Source organism: Lepidochelys kempii, chromosome 2 (genome assembly GCF_965140265.1).
Source record: "Lepidochelys kempii isolate rLepKem1 chromosome 2, rLepKem1.hap2, whole genome shotgun sequence".
Classification (NCBI taxonomy): domain Eukaryota; kingdom Metazoa; phylum Chordata; order Testudines; family Cheloniidae; genus Lepidochelys; species Lepidochelys kempii.
In genome coordinates, this window is record NC_133257.1 from 46388524 (window position 1) to 46410956 (window position 22433).

Consider the following 22433-nt stretch of genomic DNA (forward strand, 5'->3'; position numbering starts at 1 on the left):
TGGTGACCTAGAGTTCTGGACCGACACAAGCTGGACCTTTATTACTTGGGACTGGGTCCTGGCCATACTCCTCATGTATTGATTTGGGTTGCTCAGTTTCTTATATGCAAATATATATATACTGGCTTTTGTGTTTCTTTTGACTGTTTCCCCCAAATAAAAATATTCTATGTATTCCATGTTTCCAAAGGGCTCAGAGTGCTTGTAAGAGGGGAAAACCTGCCTGCTAGGGTGACCATGGAAGTTTTATTTTAATTCCCCACAGCTAGAAGGAAGAATAGGGGTCGAGGGAGAAGGCAAGGGCTTGAGACAGAGTTTCTTTTAAATTTAGAAAAGGCGCGCTAAACGTTTTCAACCCCGCCCTCATTGCTGCCATCAGCACCCAGCAAAGGGGTCATTTTACTTTGTGCTTTTCCTTATTTTTAAATATAATAATGAATAAAATAGCAAGGCAACAAATTGTCCATTGGCCGACAGTCTGACAATCCTGCTGGAGTATGAATATTTCCAGTTCCCAGAGACAGAGAAATCTGGAATGCATAGCACAGGCCACTGTTACTCAAGATGTTTTATTTCACATTTGAAATTATTTTCAGATTTGCTTGTAGTAAAACATATGGAAAGTGAAATAGTCAGTAGGGTACACTTCCAAAGGGCCACATCTTAGTTATGTAAAAAGAACAGGAGTCCTTGTGGCACCTTAGAGACTAACCAATTTATATGAGCATAAGCTTTTGTGGGCTACTGCCCACTTCATCGAATCCGATGAAGTGGGCTGTAGCCCACGAAAACTTATGCTCAAATAAATTGGTTAGTCTCTAAGGTGCCACAAGGACTCCTGTTCTTTTTGCGGATACAGACTAACATGGCTGCTACTCTGAAACCTATCTTAGTTATAAGAAAAGGAGTACTTGTGGCACCTTAGAGACTAACCAATTTATTAGAGCATAAGCTTTCGTGAGCTACAGCTCACTTCCTCAGATGCATATCGTGGAAACTGCAGCAGGCTTTATATATACACAGAGAATATGAAACAATATCTATTCCCACCCCACTGTCCTGCTGGTAATAGCTTATCTAAAGTGATCATCATTAGTTATGTGATTCTCATTCACTGTTAGGCAATAAAAAACCTATGGCACCGAGTCTCAGAGCCCAGGTCAGTCGATTCAGACTCTCAGGGCTTGGGCTGCAGGGCTAAAAATAGCAGTGTAGATGTTCAGGCTCAGACTGGAGCCTGGGCTCTGAGACCCACCTACCTCATGGGGTTGTAGAGCCTGGGCTTTGCATGGCAGAATGTCTACACTGACTGTGCCACAGGTCTTTTTTTGCATTATAGATGTACCCTGAGAGAAGTCATATAGCTAAAAACCCTGCACAAAGCTTTGGAAATGTTCCAGTGAAAGGCTAATTACACTAATTATTGTTCAGTGACAAGAATAATCAAAGGTTTCAGAGTAACAGCCGTGTTAGTCTGTATTCGCAAAAAGAAAAGGAGTACTTGTGGCACCTTAGAGACTAACCAATTTATTAGAGCATAAGCTTTTGTGAAATAATAGCTGCAGCATGTGAAATTTCACTAGAATGGAAGTATGGAGCTGATTCCAAAAATCTTTAGTCACGTGAGAAGCAACTTGGACTACTCATGTGAGGAACAGTTTGCAGAGTTGGACCCTTATTACCAGAACAGAAACATTGAAATCCATCGCTGTTTGTCAGAGAAAGAAACATTGATTGCCTCTGACAGCACCATCTTCAGAGGCAACCTTTAATCTTATTTCTGATCACAAACGGAAATACAGTAGAAGATTAAATGTTAAAATGGAACTGCTTTGGCACCTGTAATATATCCCAGTGGGACAATAAATTGATAGAAGTTGTTGCACAGAAATCTTTATGCAGACAGCTGTCCAGCGGATGGAATCCACATCCTCGATCAGACCCAAATGTCTGCAATGATAAAATGGCAACAAAATGAAGATAAAATCAGCAGCAGAAAAAACCCAGGAGTCCATACCCTACAATTTCTGGTCCCCTGCTCTGTTCAGTAGGCCACACACCCTTTCTTTTGTGCATAGTGCTCACAGGGTGAGGTCATGTATGAGAAACAAGTAATGGGTATAACTTCTGTCAGTTTGGCTATAGGCATAGCAGGTTCCTATAGAGTATTTCGACCATTTTTCAGTGAATGCTACATATCAGCCATGAGATTGAAGTAGACAATTCATTTATTTTGGTAGTCCAGCAGAGCCACTATTGTTAAGGTTTCATCATGACGTCTGTTTAAAGGTTGACCTTTCTAATTCCTCTACAATGGACATGCTTACTCAGATTCCTTTGAAATTTAGTGTGCCTCAGGAGGGTGCAGGGTAGTGCTAGTAACCCACATTTAAGGTAATTTGAGTGAGAGGTTGTGGAGGTAATAGCAATTTTTCAAAAAGTTTCTCGGTGTATTTTTTGCGCAGAGCTACAGATCAAATTATTGCTGAGCTATGGGTCAAAATGGTCTCAACCTGTTGAGTTTTACCTAAGATAGGACATGGCACATATAAATCTTTGGGGAGCCCACACTGAGAGTGGCTTCAGAGTAGCAGCCGTGTTAGTCTGTATTCGCAAAAAGAAAAGGAGGACTTGTGGCACCTTAGAGACTAACCAATTTATTTGAGCATAAGCTTTTGTGAGCTACAGCTCACTTCATCGAAGAAAGGTATTTAAGAACATGTACATATTTTACAGTATGCATGCACCAATACAGAAAAAACTCGCTAGAGGTTTTCCATTCCTGATACTTTATAGCTTGACTCTTGTGAGTGTTTTACAATCTAAATGGTCATTTGGCTTGCTTTGAAATTTGGTGTGCCTCACTGGGATATGGGATAGTATTAGTGACCCAGATGTGTGGTCATTTCCTGAGTTACAGGCCCCCCCCCAGATAGTTTCCTTCTGCCTTATAGTGTTAAACTGTAATAATGACTGGATGAATCCCAGACCTTGGTGAACTTGATGGCGGTGAACTCATCCTTCAATTAACATAACTAAATACAAATTAATCACAAGCCCCCACCTAAAATAAAAGGAGTTTTGCACCGAGTGGCTGGAGGTTGCTACAGTTTCTGGGTGGCAATTTTATTTTGGGGAGAATAGTATCAAAGACTTTGGGGATGGGGTGGGATTTAGACATGTGAATCCTTCCTGGGAGGGGAGAAGATTTAGGGGGTGAAGGAGTGAGGGACTAAGGGGAGATGGCTTTGGGACTGCAGTGAAGGGAGGAGAGTTATGTGGAAGGGCATAATTGGGGATGGATGGTAGGGGAGGCAAAAGAGTTTTGGGGCTCAGATTAGGGAGGCATGGCAACCCCATTTCTGCCAGTGCCCTCCAACCGCCCTTTAATCCCACAGTTTTTCCAGTGCACCCCAGGCCATGCACAAACCCTGAGCACATCTACCAATTCACTTAGTCTGGGAGCTCTTTGGGGCAGGGACTGTCTGTTTTAGTGGTGTGGCATATAGTCTGAGTTGAGTACCTTTGACAATTGGTGTGCCCCAGGAAGGTTCAGGGTAAAGTTAGAGACCCAAATTTGGGGTCATTTGATCTAGGAGTTATGGAGATCGATGCCCAGAAAAGAATAGACAACTTTTTAAAAATTTCTAGTTGCTTGTTTGCTTTTTTTTTTTTTTGCACATAGCTAAACACCTAACTAGTAAGGTGATATGGCTCAAAATGGTTTCGACCTGTTGAGTTTTACCCAAGGTACCCACTAAAATCCCAAACTGAGAATTGTATTTGAGATCACGTTCATTTCTTTTGCATAAATGTGCAGGCTGGAATGATTACACTGTGCATGCACCAATAAAGAAAAAACCAGGAGCGGTTTTCTAGGTAGGCACTTTATGCTTTCCTGGAACTACCCTTCCACGGATGTTTCTAGCGTGAACCTTTGTATGCCTCTGCAAGAAAGATTGACTCATGTTGCTTGCTACAAATTGTGTCTGTTATAATGTAACAGGTTTTTATTTTCTGTGGAGGTTTACTGTGAACACAGCAGAATAGTCAGCAGCTGGTCTCACCAAAATGTTTGTTATATTGGGTGGGAAGGAGTAGGAGAGAGAGGATTGTGTATGTATGTAGGGGGGTGAGGACAGGGAGAAAAGGATGGGGGGACAGAAGGGTTGCAGCTGCAGAGGGGGCAGGATATGAGCCCTGGTAATAGGTAAGCCTTGATTAGTTGGCTGACAAATTCTGTATTTTACTAGCCCCTTGGGGAGGGGGAGGTCAAGTTGCTATTTCCTGATCTAGGCACAGATTGATGTGGTGTTTCCAAAGACACGTAGCGTGAAGATTTGGAACTGACAGTACAGGGGAAAAGAAATATTGCATTGCCAGGATTGCCAGCATGTGGATTCTGGGCGATTCCCAGATCATGAGGTTGCAGAAGTTTGTGAGAGAACATGGGTACACCATGACATGGAGCTTAGTGACTCCAGCCTGATGTGGGTGGAGAGAGGTGACCTGTGTTGGCATCATGCTTTAATTACACTGCAGAATGTAACCAGTGATTTAGGAGTTTGTGATCTACTGGACATTGTGTAATGGACGGGGGCACAGGTCACGGCTGGGCTGAGGTCTGCCCGCCAGGGGATGGTAGTCTCTGGGCAGGAGCTGGAGGAATTGCAAGAACCAGATTCCATAAGCATGAGTCAGGGTCAGGAGCACTGGAACCTGAGCGGAAGTGTGTGTGTGTGGGGGGGGGGGGGGGCACCAGTGTTGGAACTGTGGCCCCGGGGCAGGGCCTCATGGCAAGGGGCGGGTTCTAAGATCCACCTCAGCCCCGCACCAGGAAGAGGCTGGCACTGCTAGCAGGGGCTGTGATTCACAGCAGGGGAGCTGATCACCTTATCAGCTCCCTTGCCGTGAAGTGCAGCTCCTGCCACCACCACTCCGTACCTGCCCGAGGCTACTATGCCCATGTTAAAAAGTGGGCGGGAATGGCCCTCCAAGTTAGAATCAAGAGGCAGGAATCAGGGTCAGAGTCAGGCTGGAGTTGGAGACTGGAGACTAGGAGATCAAGCAGGGTCTGGCGTTACAGCTGGCCAAAGTCTGCGTGGTTGCCCAGACAACTTCCTGGGGCAACCCCTGGGGTTAAGTAGGTAGCTTGGCCAATGAGAGGGCCACAGGGTACTGTCACACTGGATTTCTTGTTTGGTACTTCCTGCAACTCCTACTCTTCAGAGTGCTCTCTGGCTGTGCATCTGCTGGCCTCCTGGTGACACTACTAGCCATCCCAGGCTCTGCTGACCCGGGTTTTAGCCCTGGGGGTTTGTACACATTGTGGTGATTCACTGGGCCTTATTCCTTGTGTACACGTCATACAAGGTATGAGAGCCAATTTGGACCACATCAGGGATTTGTGTCCAGGAGTTGTGAAAGTTTTCTCTGACTTGGCTGAGTCTCAGTAATTGCTATAGTGACAATATGAATGCTATTAGTAAATGTTAGAAGAACATTAAACAGGAAAGTAGAGAGTTAATGTCTGATCAGAAAATGGATAGAGGTCAGAGGATCTTTGACTCAAACATAAAACTGTCAGTATTTTAGAACAGAAACCCAGTCTGTGATTTCTCTCACCACTCTGCCACAAACTCTAGCCTTCAACCATTTCGAAACACAACCAGGAACACCTACTTGTAATCTACTTGTCCTTTGCTCCAGGAACTGCATGTAAGTCAGGTTATAGTAGTGGGGGAAGTAATAACATAGAAATGTTTGTATAACAGGGAGATGCATTCCCTGCTTGCCGATTGTGGGCAGAAGGAGGAGAGTGGGCACAGTAGTGAGGAGAGGGCCAGGTTGGAGGGAGGAATGCAGTGAATGTGTTGGAGACATGACTAGGGAGGTATGCCAAAGCAGGGTGCGCTGGGCCCAGCTGATAGGAGGAAGTGGGGCTGGCTGACTCAGTGTGAAAATTGCGGGACACACATTTACCCTGCTCGCTGGCAGTTGCAGAAATGTACAAGCTATTCACCTCCTTTTACAACCTCTTCACTCTCCTCCATCATGATTCCATCTAAGACTATTAAATGACTGAAAGGGAGGTTAAAAAAAAGGGCGGTGCCTGTCATAAATATAAAGGGAAGGGTAAACCCCTTTGAAATCCCTCCTGGCCAGGGAAAAGCTCCTCTCACCTGTAAAGGGTTAAGAAGCTAAAGGTAACCTCGCTGGCACCTGACCAAAATGACCAATGAGGAGACAAGATACTTTCAAAAGCTGGGAGGAGGGAGAGAAACAAAGGTCTGTGTGTCTGTCTATATTCTGTCTTTGTCGGGGATAGACCAGGAATGGAGTCTTAGAACTTTTAGTAAGTAATCTGGCTAGGTACGTGTTAGATTATGATTTCTTTAAATGGCTGAGAAAAGAACTGTGCTGAATCGAATAACTATTTCTGTCTGTGTATCTTTTTTGTAACTTAAGGTTTTGCCTAGAGGGGTTCTCTATGTTTTTGAATCTAATTACCCTATAAGGTATCTACCATCCTGATTTTACAGGGGGGATTTCTTTATTTCTATTTACTACTATTTTTATTAAAAGTCTTCTTGTAAGAAAACTGAATGCTTTTTCATTGTTCTCAGATCCAAGGGTTTGGGTCTGTGGTCACCTATGCAAATTGGTGAGGCTTTTTATCCAACATTTCCTAGAAAGGGGGGGTGCAAGTGTTGGGAGGATTGTTCATTGTTCTTAAGATCCAAGGGTCTGGGTCTGTAGTCACCTAGGCAAATTGGTGAGGCTTTTTACCAAACCTTGTCCAGGAAGTGGGGTGCAAGGTTTTGGGAAGTATTTTGGGCAGAAAGACGCGTCCAAACAGCTCTTCCCCAGTAACCAGTATTAGTTTGGTGGTGGTAGCGGCCAATCCAAGGACAAAGGGTGGAATATTTTGTACCTTGGGGAAGTTTTGACCTAAGCTGGTAAAGATAAGCTTAGGAGGTTTTTCATGCAGGTCCCCACATCTGTACCCTAGAGTTCAGAGTGGGGGAGGAACCTTGACAGTGCCCATGCCACCTTCCCGCTACCTTCTTTGAACAATGCCTCAGGTTGCACATAGCATGTGCTCATATTGGCCTTTGGCACTATTAGATTCTGGAGGTTCCAAATCCTGGTGTACAATCACACACTTAGCCAACTTACTTTGATTGTCAGGTTTAAATGTTCATGATGATTTAATTAGCTTTCTAAGAACTAATGGTGAGGGAAAACATGCTGAGCTTGGCCAGTCATTAGCAAATTGTCTTTCTCCTAATCTAGATTTATTACAGTGAAATTTACCTTTGTTATGGAGGGCTGACACAGCCCTGTGCTTGAGGACTATGCACCATACCTAGATGCAGCAGGAAGGGTCTCTGGCTGGTGCCACATTGGCTGGTGCAGAAGGCCACAATAGGAATGGATCAGAGGAGAGGCCCTGGTATGCTCACTCGTGAATACAGTGGTCCCAACCCCCATATAAATGGCACAGAGTCTCTGGTCACTATTCAAGACTATTGGCTAGAATAGAAACTGAGGTGGAGGAGGGATGGCTGTGCTACTTTAGGCAACATATAAACTATGAGCTGGGGTGTGATTCCCAGCTTGTGTACACACAGTCACACTAGCTCGGGTATAAACAGTAGTGTAGCTATGGCAGTACAGCTAGCAGCAGCGGAGGCAGAGCTGAGCCATGCTGAATACAAACCCACCTGAAACCGGTGGGTACATACTCGGGGCGGCTAAGCCACACCTCTGCTACCAGTCCCTGGGCTACTGTGGCTACACAACTGTTTATCCTCATGCCAGCTCAATGAGACCTAGCACAGGTATGTGTATGTGAGGGAATCATATTCCTAGTTTGGTGCTTAGACACAGCCACAGACTGAAGTGGGTCAGCAGCTCGTCAGTCCCAGGAATAGTAGGGAGGGGACATAAAGGTGGCCTAAAGGAATCTTTTTCCCTCCCCCATCTTGCACCCCATGCAGCTTGGCCAGAAACTGGCCCGTCTCTAATTATTACAAATGGTTTGGTGCATTCATTACAAGAAATATGAACATTTGTTTTTCTAATCGTTTGTACAAGCTGGACTTGAATAAGATTGGAGTGTGCAGAGATACCCCTAGAAGGGCAGGACTTTCTCCAGGGAAGGAGTTAATGTTACTAGGACTGACTATACAACAACTATTTAGGGCATCAGCTCTGAAATAGAAGAAATAAAAATAGTCTCTTTTTAGGGTTTTTTGTTCATTTGGGTTTTTTTGTGATGAAAAGCTATAATAAAAATTCTCATTCTGTATTATAGCATATTGATATATAAATATAAAATGCATTTTTCTTTCAATATGTACCATTTCCAGTAACAATGCTAAATTACTAAACCAATCAAAATTATACTTGTAGTACTTCAAGTTGCCACAGGATGGCAGAGTGATGACATTTTAAACCAGAAGTTCAATCCTTAAATGCACATATCAGAGTTCCTCGTCTGAAATTTGTTCCTGTAAAACGCATTGTGTGGAGGAACAATTTTTCTCTTCACTAGCCACATCTTGCGTGTAAATGATATTTCAAGGCTTTTAGTTATGAAAATCAACTCTTTGATATACTAGTTATTATCTTCCAAAGTGCTGAGTTGTGATTGGGAAAGATACTTAAAATAATACTTCCTTTGTATTTCTGTCATAGTCTTTATCTTAAAAAAACAAACAAACAAACAAAAAACCAGTGGAGACAACTGGATGGCTTTCTGTAGGCTCTGCAGTTCCTTCAGTTCAGGAAATCTTGTACTTTCTGTACTGCGGATTATCTTTGTTTGCCTAGAGGACATCAGATTATTTGAGCTCCTCGTTCCCCGGAACTGTATTTTTCAATTGTACCTGTAATATCTGCCTTATGTACCCAGCAGCCCATTGTGCTGAAATGCCATTCAAAAGGCATTTTATGGCACTTTACATATCATTTTATGGCAGTCATTACATTGTCACAGAATCAAGGGTAAGTAAACACTGATTCAGTAATATTTTTATAAATAATAAAGTTCAGTTCAGTTTGCTGTTTTGTAGGATCATATTATCTTCCATTTGTGGGTATATGGACAACTGCCAGTTATCTGTGAAAATGCTTACAAATGTTGAAATAGTCACAGATTTAGCATAAATGATTATTCATCCAAAAGTGTATATCAGAAGTTTGTTATTCTCCAGTTTGAAAAAGTTCAGTCATCCAGTCAGGGAGCAGAAAAAATACCATGTGCCTTGCATGACCAGTCACACAACACAAATAGTTAAAGAGCACAGTCCATCCATACTTAAGACTAATGAATAACGCCTTTATCCTGCAATGACATCTGTGTAGGTGTGTGCAAGAGACTGCCCACACAGGCTTTGTTGCTGGACTGAGGCCTATATTTGCAGAAACCAGGACTGGTTCATTAATTGTTACTAACCAAAAAGGGGGCTAAATCCATAAATCCAAATAGTTCTGAGCAAACTTCAAAACATTTGAAAGCTAGGATTGACTCAGATAACCAGTAAAAAATTTGGATGTTTAGTTTAGGAAACTGGAATTGGAAATCTTCTGATCACAGGTTTTCTTACAAGATCTTCAGCGTTTATACTTATGACCAGGACTGGACATACCATGAGCTCTGTCTCTCAAGGTTTGGCACTTCTGGTTCTGACCCTAGTTGGAGACCAGAAAGTATCCAAATATTTTATAGTCCTAGGAGAGGTTGGTTGAAATTTAATTTTAGAAATGGGTAAAGGTTTGGAGTTCCTTGACTTTTTCCAAACCAATTTGTTCATCAGTATTGTCATCCACTTGATAAGATTGTTGGACAACATTAAAATGCGAGGGAGCCAAAGTGAATGGACATACCTGAAACAGCTAACCTTTCTGATATAGTTAGACTAGAACTGGCATTACATTAGAACACACACTTTCTGAAAATATAGTGTTTGAAACTGAGTGATTTCCCTCTCCGCTCCCCTCCCCTCCTCTTGCCTCGCCTCGCCTCGCCAACCCAACCCAACCCGTCTTGCAAGCAAAGCTTTGGCCAATATTTTCAGCAGAGCTTCAGGGGATAAGGTTGAAGTGTAATCTCAATAGATGCATTTCACATATTTTTAAGCATATCTTCTACATTATGTTTCCAAAACAAGCAATAAAAGCCATATCATATTGTTGCTTTGAGGTTTTGTTTTGAAATTTAGTGTTCCCAATTTTCATTTATTCAATCATACATATGCATAAATCATTTTTACTATTCAGATAACAACCTGCTGGAACACCAGAGTTTTATCTCTAATAGTCATGAAGAAGTTGCTCCCTGAATTGGGTCTATTGGAAGTTACAGTTCTTTTATAAACAGGTCTTTGAGTTAATTAAATTCAAACAACCGCTTCAAATGCTGATGTCTGTTGCATGTTAGATAAGAAAGAATAATAAATATCCCATAGCTTTTTTAATATAGACCCCTACGGTATCTCTCAGGAGCTGTAGTCACAATACCCATTCAAATGTCAAGAAGAAAGGCTTGTCCAAAGGTTGACTTCCAGGTCAGATACCTTAATGGGACATGCTCATCTGTAATTAGTTGCAATGTAATAAACACAAAATAATAATAAAAGACTCTACAGATGGACCCATTGTAAAGAACACACTAAATATCTAGACTTTGAATCTATTTCATGCATGAGTCAGAGCAGTCAAAACAGTTTTAGACTCCAAAAGTGACGTATTTACTTTAGGGGAGAAAATGAGTGGGCAGCAGACTGAGCAACATCAACGGTCTCACACCAGGGATGAATTTGTCCCAGAATTAACCTCTCTAAGACTCAGTGATTTTGCATAGCCCTTACATAACGCAGACATTTGCCTTACTTTTTCTTCTGAGTTACACTTTTAGGTTGGCAAAAAGGTTTTCTTTCCCCCCACACCCCACTCTCCTGCTGGTAATAGCTTATCTAAAGTGATCACTCTCTTTACAATGTGTATGATAATCAAGGTGGGCCATTTCCAGCACAAATCCAGGGTTTAACAAGAACGTGGGGGGGGGGAAACAAGGGGGAATAGGTTACCTTGCATAATGACTTAGCCACTCCCAGTCTCTATTCAAGCCTAAGTTAATTGTATCCAATTTGCAAATGAATTCCAATTCAACAGTCTCTCGCTGGAGTCTGGTTTTGAAGTTTTTCTGTTGTAATATCGCAACTTTCATGTCTATAAACGCGTGACCAGAGAGATTGAAGTGTTCTCCGACTGATTTATGAATGTTATAATTCTTGACATCTGATTTGTGTCCATTTATTCTTTTACGTAGAGACTGTCCAGTTTGACCAATGCACATGGCAGAGGGACATTGCTGGCACATATCACATTGGTGGATGTGCAGCGAGAGACTCTTGAATTGGAATTCATTTGCAAATTGGATACAATTAACTTAGGCTTGAATAGAGACTGGGAGTGGCTAAGTCATTATGCAAGGTAACCTATTTCCCCTTGTTTTTTCCTACCCCCCCCCCAGACATTCTTGTTAAACCCTGGATTTGTACTGGAAATGGCCCACCTTAATTATCATACACATTGTAAGGAGAGTGATCACTTTAGATAAGCTATTACCAGCAGGAGAGTGGGGTGTGGGGGGAAAGAAAACCTTTTGTAGTGGTAAACACCCATTTTTTCATGGTTTGTGTGTATAAAAAGATCTTCTGTACTTTCCACAGTATGCATCCGATGAAGTGAGCTGTAGCTCACGAAAGCTTATGCTCAAATAAATTGGTTAGTCTCTAAGGTGCCTCAAGTACTCCTTTTCTTTTTGCGAATACAGACTAACACGGCTGTTACTCTGAAACTTTTAGGTTGGCATCTGTTGATTAAAGGTGAAACTCAGTGGGGCAAATCCTGACCTCATTTGCCCCTGTGCAACCCCATTAACCACAGTAGGATTGAACTATTGAAAATGAGGGAAAAATCTGGCTCAGTGTTTGCAAACTTCCATAAATCAAAGCCCCCGCAAAATTTGTCAAACCTATATGAATGGAAACTGATACAGCTCATATTTCACTGGAAGATTCCTACTCATCTCATCTAAACTTTATTTGATTAGATGTATCCATTTACCTTGTCACAATACACAACTTATTGCTTATATTAAGTTATTTGACTACATTTCTTGTAGAGAAGACAAATGTTCCCCCCCCATGGAAGAATTTGGGGGGGGGCAGATCTCCCATAGAGCTTCTCCCCCCAAATCTTCGAAGGGAAGTGTTGCAAACCCCATCCAGGGAGACATTTAAAACTACATGGCAAAAAGTGACTGAATATATACCATAGAGAGCCATCCTTCATTGCAGGGTAAGTCTAATTCTTAAAACCACTGAAAACCAACCAACCATGAACTAAGTTGATTTTCAGATTTTCAGATTCAAGAAAGCTGAGCAGGGAGTTTGAAATGGTCCGTTTGTAGGGTCAGACATGTGGAACATTTCTTTTGCTGTTCATTGTTTCAAGAAAGGTGACAACACTTTTGAGGCCAGATAAACTGTAATTTATTTATTGCAGATTTATACACATTCCATCTCTCCTTTGTTCTAGGCACGCCTTGGCACAGTTTAAAAATGCAATGATAAAAATAGAGAGCACCACTGACCAAATTTTCCTCTCCCTTATGTTTTGTTGAAATTGAATTAATAATGCCGGTGTTATCTGGGATCAGGGAGTGCATTTATGTAGATTTTTGTGTATTAGAATCTGAACTAATAGAAATGTGAAGGACTTTGTTGTATGTCTCCTTATCAAAGGGGAAATTTGAGAAATTAGATGAGACGAGAAAAAGGGACTGATGGCGGGGGGGATAAAGAAACAAGAAAAAACTGAAAAAGACAGAAAATGTAAAGAGGAAAAAAGCATAATACCAGATGTGAACAGAAATAGAGTAAAATGGATCTGCACATCATGACACTTTCTTTAAAAGGAAAGTCAGACTGAAGATGTATTTCAAAGGGTACTGTATAAGGATAAAGGAAGCCTGAAAAGAAAAGATACATAGAACAAAGACATAAAAGACAGATGGCAGATTTCTTTTTGTTTATGAATCAGGCCTTCAAGCCTTTTTGCATTTGGTTTCCTGAAAAGTTTGAAATCTCAAAAGGTCACAATCTTCTTTTCCTTTTGCTTGTGAGAGAGCGAGAGCAGAGCACACTGCATTGCATAGAGGGCCTTTAATAATAAAATGTCTCTCTCAGCAGACCAGATCAACTGCACGCTGAATATTACTACACACAGAGTAGAAAATGGGGGTCAGGCTTTGATCTCAGTTACTGATTTTATCCAGTGGGGCACATTCTTCCCTAGTATCATTTGAAAGAAATGGCGTTACACCAAGCATAAATCTGACTCAGTATGAACTTTGATCCATACTCATCATTCCTAGTAACCTCCACTTTATTTCTCCATCACTGCCCCCCTATCTCCTTGGGTTGCAACCTTGGAATTCTCTTCAGTTCATTTTTCTCTCCCATATGTAGGCTGTCCTGAAGTCCTGCCACTCTTCTATAATATCACCAAAACCAATCCCTCCCTTTCTGATCCTGCTGCTAAATTCCTTGTCCAACCCTTTGTTGTCTTCCGAGTTAATCACTGTAACCTCCCCTTCTCTGGTTTCTTGCATCTCACCTCTCCCCTTACAATCTCCCCAAAATGCTGTTTTGGTCACATCACCCCATTTAAACTCCCTTCACTGGCTTCATGACATTAAGTTCAATCTACTTGTGCCTACTTTCAAAGACATGTAGCTTGCTGCTACCTCATTTCTGCTCTTATTTCCACCTATTTCTCCTTCACTCATTGTGTTCTGTGCTATCAACTGAACTCTCTCTTCATCTCCTTTTCCCTCCTTCTGCTTCCTGCCCTCTTTCATGCTGCCCCCTGCATTCGGAAAAGTCAGTAAGAATGATAGGACAGGTACCATCTCTTGGTCATACCCCTTCTTATAGCTCATTTCTCCCCGTAAGCTGTTTTCTTGGTCTTTTCATGATCTTTTCTCACACCTGAACTGTTGTTTATTATTATAAACACCATAGAGGCAGCACCATAAATATACATGGCATTTTACACAGGAAACTCAATGACACAGTCTGATCTACATCCCCGTCTTGCAAAGACTTATACACGTATTTAACTTCAAGCACATTTTAATCCCCTGAGTTTGAGACTATTCGCATGTTTCAAGCTAAACACCAGCTTTGCTGACTCAGGGCCCTCGTCTCTTAGGCCAGGTCTTACACTTAAAATGGTGCATCGGTGCAGCTGCTCTGCTTTGGTGCTTAAGTGAAGACGCTCCTATGCTGATGAGAGAGCTCTCCCTGTGGCGTAGTTAATCCACCTCTCGGAGAGGTGGTACCTATGTTGACAGGAGAAGCTCTCCCATCGACATAGCACTGTCTACACGAGGGGTTAAGGTTGGTACAAGTATGTCGCTCAGAGGTGTGGATTTTTCACCGACATAGGTCTGTACAGACATAGGTCTGTAGCCTTGGTCTAAGGCCATTCACTGTGCCTTACTGTCGTACTATGTAAATTTAGGTGACATCTACACTGTACACTTCTGGCAGTGACATGTAGGATATGTATAGCTACATGCCACAGTGAAAAGAGGCTGTGTCCATACTGCGTTAAGTATCTACACATGTTAGTGAAAGGCTCTTGTGAGGGGGAGGTACTGGGGAAAGGCTCTGGCAGCTGGCTGCAGTGGGGTAAGACTCTGGCAGCAGGATATTACACTGCTAAAAATGTTTTTTGCCATTTAGTTTTCCTAGTTTTTTTAAACAGAAAGAAAAATGTTTGTTGGTAGGAGTTGTGGTCATTTAGAAATGTGTAGTTCTTACAGCTTTTAGAGCACTAAGAAGAGTTGTCCTTTTAACAGGAAGGGTTTCTCAATCGTGCTCTGCTCTAATATTGTAGAAGTTAGAGTGAGAATAGAGAGGAGGAGCTCTACACATCCATCAGGCCCAGGGAGGTATTAAATGGCTCATTCATCACAATGAGGTGTTCCCAATTGAAAGAAAATACCTGCTGGAGAGGAATAAAGCCTGAAATACCAGCTCTTCCCCAGCCCCCAGGTATTCTGGGTTTTGTTTTTGTTTTTTCTCTGTCCTCTAAAGAATGGCCCCAGGCGGAGATGGGCCATCTGACAGAGAGAGCCAGAGCTTGGAGGTTGCATGGAGCATTCTCTCTCTCTCTCTCAGGTGCTTGGCTGGCTAGTTCTTGCTCACATGCTCAGGGTCTAACTGATCAGCATATGGGTACAGGTCACTTGCTGGGATTATCCAGGTACATCTTACTTAATCATTTACCTGCCTTTGTGGGAGCCTTGGGCACTGGTCACCTGGGTTCCTCCTATTCTCTGCCTGTGGCATATAATAGTCTAGTCTCCTGTGGGCTGTAATACCTTGGTCTAATTTTGGTTTCATTTTGCATCATGGGCAGGTATGGGTGAGTGGTCTGTGATACACAGGAGGTCAGACAAGATGATCTGGGGGTCCCTTCTGGCCTTAAACCCTATGATGTGTGAACTGCTCTGCTCATATCGGTGGGTGTTCCCTTTCCCTGTGTCCAGTGACGGAGAGTTTCTGATGTGTCCCCACCCCAGTGTCAGTAGTGTGCTCTTGGTGCATACTCCAACCATGACTGTTCTCAGTCCCCCATCCAAAGGGTTAGGGCTTCCCCAGATCTTTACTCACAGGAGGGGATAGAGAGATGGGTAGACCCCCATAGATGAGCAGTGGCCCCCAGATCCTGGCACACTCACACCGGGCAGGGAACAGCACTCAGAGAACCCCAGGAGGCAGTGACTCCCAGCAGAAATAGATGAGGGGTTTGTGGGGCCCTGGGCCAGAGCAAGTGGGGGCTCCGCCCCAACCCTTCCATCTGCAGTCCCCCCCGCCAGCTCCCCCTTGCTCCTGCCGAGGAGCGGGATCAGGGCGTGGGGGTTTCTCCCGCACCCTGGCAGGAGCACTGGGTGGGCGGAGCATGGCAAGCCCCTGCGCCCTGACTCCACTCCCTTGCAGAAGCGCTGGGTGGGCGGGCAGAGTGGGGCAAGCGCCCTCACACTGACCCCATGTGATGGGTTGGGTCACAGAGACTGCCACCTGATGTGCTGAGACTACCTCTGAGCCTGTTTTCCCGCCAGCTTGGGACTTCAGTACCCTGCCCTGCTGAGCCAGACACGCTAGCCTGCTGCAAACACCGACCCAGGTCTGAACCATGTCCCCCCAAAGCTGCAGATTTAACAGAAAACAGCTTAGAAAGTGCTCTTGTCTCTAGCATCCAGACACCCAGTTCCCAATGGGGTCCAAATCCCAAATAAATCCATTTTACTCTCTATAAAGCTTATCCAGGGTAAACTCATACATTTTCTGTCCTCTATAACACAGAGAGAGAGATGCACAGCTGTTTGTTCCCCCAGGTATTAGTCACTAACTCTGGGTTTAGTAGTAAGCAAAAAGTGATTTTATTAAATATAAAAAGTAGGATTTAAGTGGTTCCAAGGAATAACAGACAGAACAAAGTAAGTTACCAAGCAAAATAAAATAAATCATGCAAGTCTAAGCCTAATACAATAGGAAACTGAATACAGGTGAAATCTCACCCTCAGAGATGTTCCAATAAGCTTCTTTCATAGACTAGACTCCTTTCTAGTCTGGGCCCAATCCTTTCTCCTGGTACAGTGCTTGTTCTAGCTCAGGTGGTAGCGAAGGGATTTCTCATGACTGCAGCCCCATTTATTCTGTTCCACCCCCCTATGTACCTTTGGTACAAGGCAGGAATCTTTGTCTCTTTGGGTCCCCACCCCTCCTTCTCAATGGAAAAGCACCAGGTTTAAGATGGATTCCAGTACACGGTGACATGGTCACATGTCCTGTGAGACCCCAAGCCTTCATTCTTCCTGGCCTGACTCACAGGAAGGCTTGCAAGTAAACAGAGCCATCTATAGTCAATTGTCCTAGTTGATAGGAGCCATCAAGATTCTAAACCACCATTCATGGCCCACACTTTGCATAACTACAATAGGATCTCAGAATTATATTTTATATTCCTAGTTTCAGATACAAGAATGGTACATTCATACAAATAGGATGAACACAGTAGATTATAAGCTTAGTAATGATACCTTACAAGAGACCTTTTGCATGAAGCATATTCCAGTTACATTATATTCACACTTAGCATATTTTCATAAAATCATATGGAGTGCAATGTCACACCCCACTCCTTGGCAGGAGCGCCGGGCCTGTGGGCAGAACGGGTTTGGGCATGGGGGTGCCCATTTTTCCAGGGGGCCCCCATTTGCCTAAGGCCCCAGGGCAGAGGTCCCGTTGACCCAGTTGTTAATCTGCCACTGAATCCCAGCTCCCAGATCATATGAAAGGGTTGAGGAGTGGGAGGTCAGACACCCCCAGAAATGCAAGCCCCCTCCAGAACATGGCTTACATGGGGGAACAGGGAGGGGAGTGAGACTGTCATTGATGGGCAGGAGCCTCCAAGAGCCTTGCACACACACACAGGGGGCAGGAATCAGGGCTCAGACACCCCCAGGGGGTAGAGACCCTCAGATTCCAGCTCACATAGGGGGCATAGAGAGAGAGAGAGAATGAGATTCAGACCTCCCCCCGGATAGGCAAGCCCCATCCAGTACCTGACTCATATGAGGGGGAGCCGGGAAGAGGGGGTCACACCACTGTAGACTGGGGGCCCAGTTCATGGGACACACACAGGAAGAATATGTGGGGCTGACAGACACCCCTGTCCTTATTCTCCCCCAGTCTCTTTGTCACTCATTCCATGTCCCCCGCCTAGTGTCCTACTCCTCTCCTCCCTCCCATTCCACCTGATCCCAACCCCTCTCTCCCTATTCCTCCATCCTGATCATCCTCCCCTCCCAGTAAGCTTTTGCTTGTGTTGTTTATTTTCTTTTCAAAACAATAGTTCCAGTGTCTTCTGAATACTCTACTGTACACTCAGTACTTTGCCCCAAAATAAAAATCCCCCTTTGATAAAGACAGATGGGAGGCATGTGTATCTGTGTTTACTACTGCAAATTTCTGCCCTAGTGGATTTAAACTCATAGTGTCTGGGGAAAGTGGTCCAAGTTAAGTACTATAACACGACTTCAGAGCCACCCAGGGCCTGTGCCAGAGAGTTCATTTTCCAGACAGTTAGCCTCTCTCTCTGTGCATGCTCAGTGTAATCTATTAGTTATACAAATAGGGGCATAAGATCTAGCATGCCTAACTGGAGAAGTAACTCTCTCTTTTTCAAATAATATTTTCATTTGATTTCGTCCAAAGGGCTGGTGGGTGCAATGTCTTAACCCTCAAGCATCTGAGACCCTGGTGCAGTGATCTTAACTGCCACAGAGAGTTGGTGGGAGCAAGACAAAGACAAAGGAAAGTGTAGGCCCTCTATTTAAAAGGGAAAGGGAGTAAATAACTGTCAGTCTTCTCTAAAAAGGTTAATGGTGACCAGACATGCAACACAATTAATATTAACAACAGGGCGTGGGGGGGGGGGAGGAATGCAAGCTAGAAATAGGGGAAGAACAGGTTAAAGACTATTTAAATAAATTAGATTTGTTCAAGTCAACAAGACTTGAAGTTCATCCTAAGGTTCTTAAGGAACTAACACAAGCAATCTCTGAGAACTCATGGGGTATGGGTGAAGTCAGGGGACTGGAGAAGGGCAAACATAGCACGTATCTTTAAAAAGGGTCAGAAAGAGGACTTGGGAATTATAGGCTGGTTAGTCTAATTTTGATAATTGGAAAGATACTGGAATAAATTATGAAACAATCAATTTTAAGCACCTAGAGGATAAATAGGATTATAAAGAATAGTCAACATGGATTTGTCAAGAACAAATCATACCAAAACCCTAATTTCCTTATTTGACATGGTTACCGGTCTTGTGAATGGGGGGAAACAGTAGATGAAATATCTCTTGATTTTAGTAAGGCTTTTGACACAGTCCCACATGACATTTTCATAAGCAAACTAGGGAAATGTGGTCTAGATAAAATTACCATAATGTGGGTGTGCCATTGATTTAAAGGCCATACTCAAAGAGTAGTTACCAATGGTTTGCTGTCAAACTGGGAGGGCATATCCAGTAGAGTCCTGTGAGGGAGGGATAGCTCAGTGGTTTGAGCATTGGCCTGCTTAAACCTAGGGTTATGAGTTCAATCCTTGGAGGGGGCCACTTAGGGATCTGGGGCAAAAATTGGGGATTGGTCCTGCTTTGAGCAGGGGGTTGGACTAGATGACCTCCTGAGGTCCCTTCCAACCCTGGTATGCAATGATTCTATGACAGTTCTGGGTCCAGTACTAGTCAATATTTTAATTAATTACTTGGATAACGGAGTGGAGAGGATGCTTATAAAATTAGCAGATGGCACCAAGCTGGAAGGGGTTGCAAGCACTCTGGGGGACAGTATTAGTACTCAAAATAACCGTGACGAATTGGTCTGAATTCAACAAAATGAAATTCAATTAAGACAAATGCAAAGCACTACACTTATGAAGGAAAAATCAAAAGCACAAGTACAAAATGGGGAATAACTGGCTCGGGGGGTAGTACTGCTGATCTGGGGGTGATTGCGGATCACAAACTGAATATGAGTGAACAATATGATGCAGTTGCAAAAAAGGTTACTATCATTCTGGGGTCTATGAATAGGAGTATTGTACATAAAACACAAGAGGTAATTGTCCCACTCTACTTGGCACTGGTGAGGCCTCAGCTGGAGTACTGTGTCCAGTTCTGGGTGCCACATTTTAGGAAAGATATGGACAAATTGGAGAAGGTCCAAAGGAGAGCAACAAAAATGATAAAAGGTTTAGAAAACCTGACTTATAAGGAAAGGTTAAAAAAACTGGCCATGTTTAATCTTGAGAAAAGAAGACTGAGGGGAAACTGTGATGAGGTGTCCACCGCACACAAAGCCTGAAGGGGTTAAGGTGACCAGGTCAATTAACTGCCTAGGTTGCACCTGGAGGAGAAGCCAGGGATCAAGGTCTAATTAGACACAAGGTTCAGCAGGACACAAACAGGAGGGGAGCCTGTATAAAGCCAAGGAGCTGAGCGGAGTGGTAGGGAGAGAAACTGCAGTCACTCTCAGTGTGACAGATGGTGAGGTAGAAAAGCAGCTCAGGGATACAGCAGTGCGGTCCAGGATTGTGCAGAACTTGACTGCTTGTTGTAGGGTCCCTGGGCTAGAACCCAGGGTAGAGGGCAGGCCTGGGTTCCCCTACCAGCCATTGGGCAGCGGTGCCATTAAGGGGCAGTAAGAGAAAAAACTGCCTGGGACAGTGGGTCCTGAGATCCTTTGATACCCTGGAAGGAGATGACTACTGTGACCTGGCTGGAGGGCCAAGCCACAAAGTGGGAGCAAGTGAGTCCTGAGAGAATGAGACTGTGAGAGTGATGGAGTGCAACTGCAGGAAGGGGCATTGGCCTGGCAGAGCGAATCCCCAGGAGACACTCCTGCAGTGAGTAGAGTATCCCATGACAGGGACTGATAAGTCTTCAACTATGTCAAAGGCTGTTATAAAGGGGATTATGATCAATTGTTCTCCATGTCCACTGAACATAGGGCAAGAAGTAATGGGCTTAATCTGCAGAGGAAGGTGGAAGCTAGATATTAGGGGGAAATTTTCTAACTATAAAGGTAGTTAAGCTCTGGAATAGGCTTCCAAGGCAGGAATCCCCATCACTGCAAGTTTTTAAAAGAACCGGCTGAACAAACATCAGGGATGGTTTAGGTTTACTTGTTCCTGCCTCATTGCAGGGAGCTGGACTTAATGAGTTCTTGAGGTCCCATCTAGGCCAGCATTTCTATGATCTGAGCCCTGGTTGGGTCTCTATCTGGGAGTAAAAAAATGTTGCCAGAATGTGTCAACTTTTAAGGGTGTGTGTGTGTGTGTGTGTGTGTGTGTGTGTGAGAGAGAGAAAAAAGCAGCTTTTAATACCCCCTGAGAGCTGTATCTCAGGAATCCCGTAGTGGAATGCCCTCAAATTTGGACCACTGATCATACTTTATACCGCGAGGAGGCAATTCAAATTTCAAGGCAATTTGACTAACCATACAGATTTTAGAACAGTCGAACTTTAAACAGAAAGCTCATCTGAACCTTAAAACTCAGCTATAATCCACAATCATAGGAGATTAGAGTTGGAAGAGACCTCAGGAGGTCATCTCATCCAACCCCCTGGTCAAAGCAGGATCAACCCCAACTCAATCATCCCAGTCAGGGCTTTGTCAAGCTGGGCCTTAAAAACTTCTGAGGATGGAGATTCCACCACCTCCCTAGGTAACCCATTCCAGTGCTTCACCACCCTCCGAGTGAAATAGTTTTTCCTCATAACCAACCTAGACCTCCCCCACATAACTTTTCTTTCGAAAATAAACTTTTTACAAAACAGCAAACAATGAGACTACATACATTCTTTTGTGCCAAGGACCACGCCCCCTGCTATGTTTGAAATTCACCTATTACACTGTGAGTGCTACCAACCACAAATAATATTGAGATGAAGCTTTAAAAACTCAGCTTTAATCAGTAAACTCTAATTTACTCCCTGTGCTTTGGTGAAACAGATTTTTACTTCCCACACTTTCTCCCAAGGCTGAGTAACTTCTTCACTGATTCCCCTTAATACACCACAGCATTAGAGCTAACCTCTCTAGCATGTCAGGTTTGTAAAGCAGTGGCTGTGCTTTCATGTCACCATAGCACTGAAGGACATTGTGAAGGTAAACACGAGGAGCCTCCAAAGACCAAGCAGCTTCCAGATTAAGCAGTGTTGGTGATTCACTAGGTGGCACCCTTCCTCCTAAGTCAATGCTGAGGCAATGTCCCAGCATAGTGCTCTGATCTAACCCAGTGGTCTCCAAACTGGGATGCGCCCACCCCAGGGGGTGCGCAAAATGATCCCAGGCGGTGCATGGCAGGCAGCAGCTCTGCACGTCCATGGCTGGTGTTCCCCTCCAGCGGCCCGCCTGCGGCGGTGTTGGATCATATTAAAGAAGTTCTGTATTAAAATCACAAATGAGTTTGATTCCTGATAATTAGTAATACCCTGGAATTTAAACTAAGAGGTCTCTTGGTTTTTGGAACTGTTTCTTTCCCTCTCTGTGAGAACTTTGGGGTCTGAGTCTGCAAACCAACTTCCAGGAGCATCAGATGTGCTTCTGACAAGGCCCTGCTCCCTCCTCATGTCCAGGCCACCTGGCCAGGGGCTTGGCATGAGCAACTTTAAGGCTGGTAACTATGATAACAACCTTGCAGAACCTGTGTGTGTGTGTATGAATGAATGTGTGAATAAATATGAAATTGAATGGAATGTTATAGCTATAACTA

At 43.7% G+C, this 22433-nt stretch overlaps 1 long non-coding RNA gene across 1 annotated transcript in view; it reads left to right on the top strand.

The window, feature by feature from the left end:
• LOC140906529 (uncharacterized) overlaps positions 1-22433 on the top strand; it is a 32751-nt gene that overhangs the window by 6199 nt on the left and 4119 nt on the right. The gene's annotated exons all lie outside the window — the stretch shown is intronic.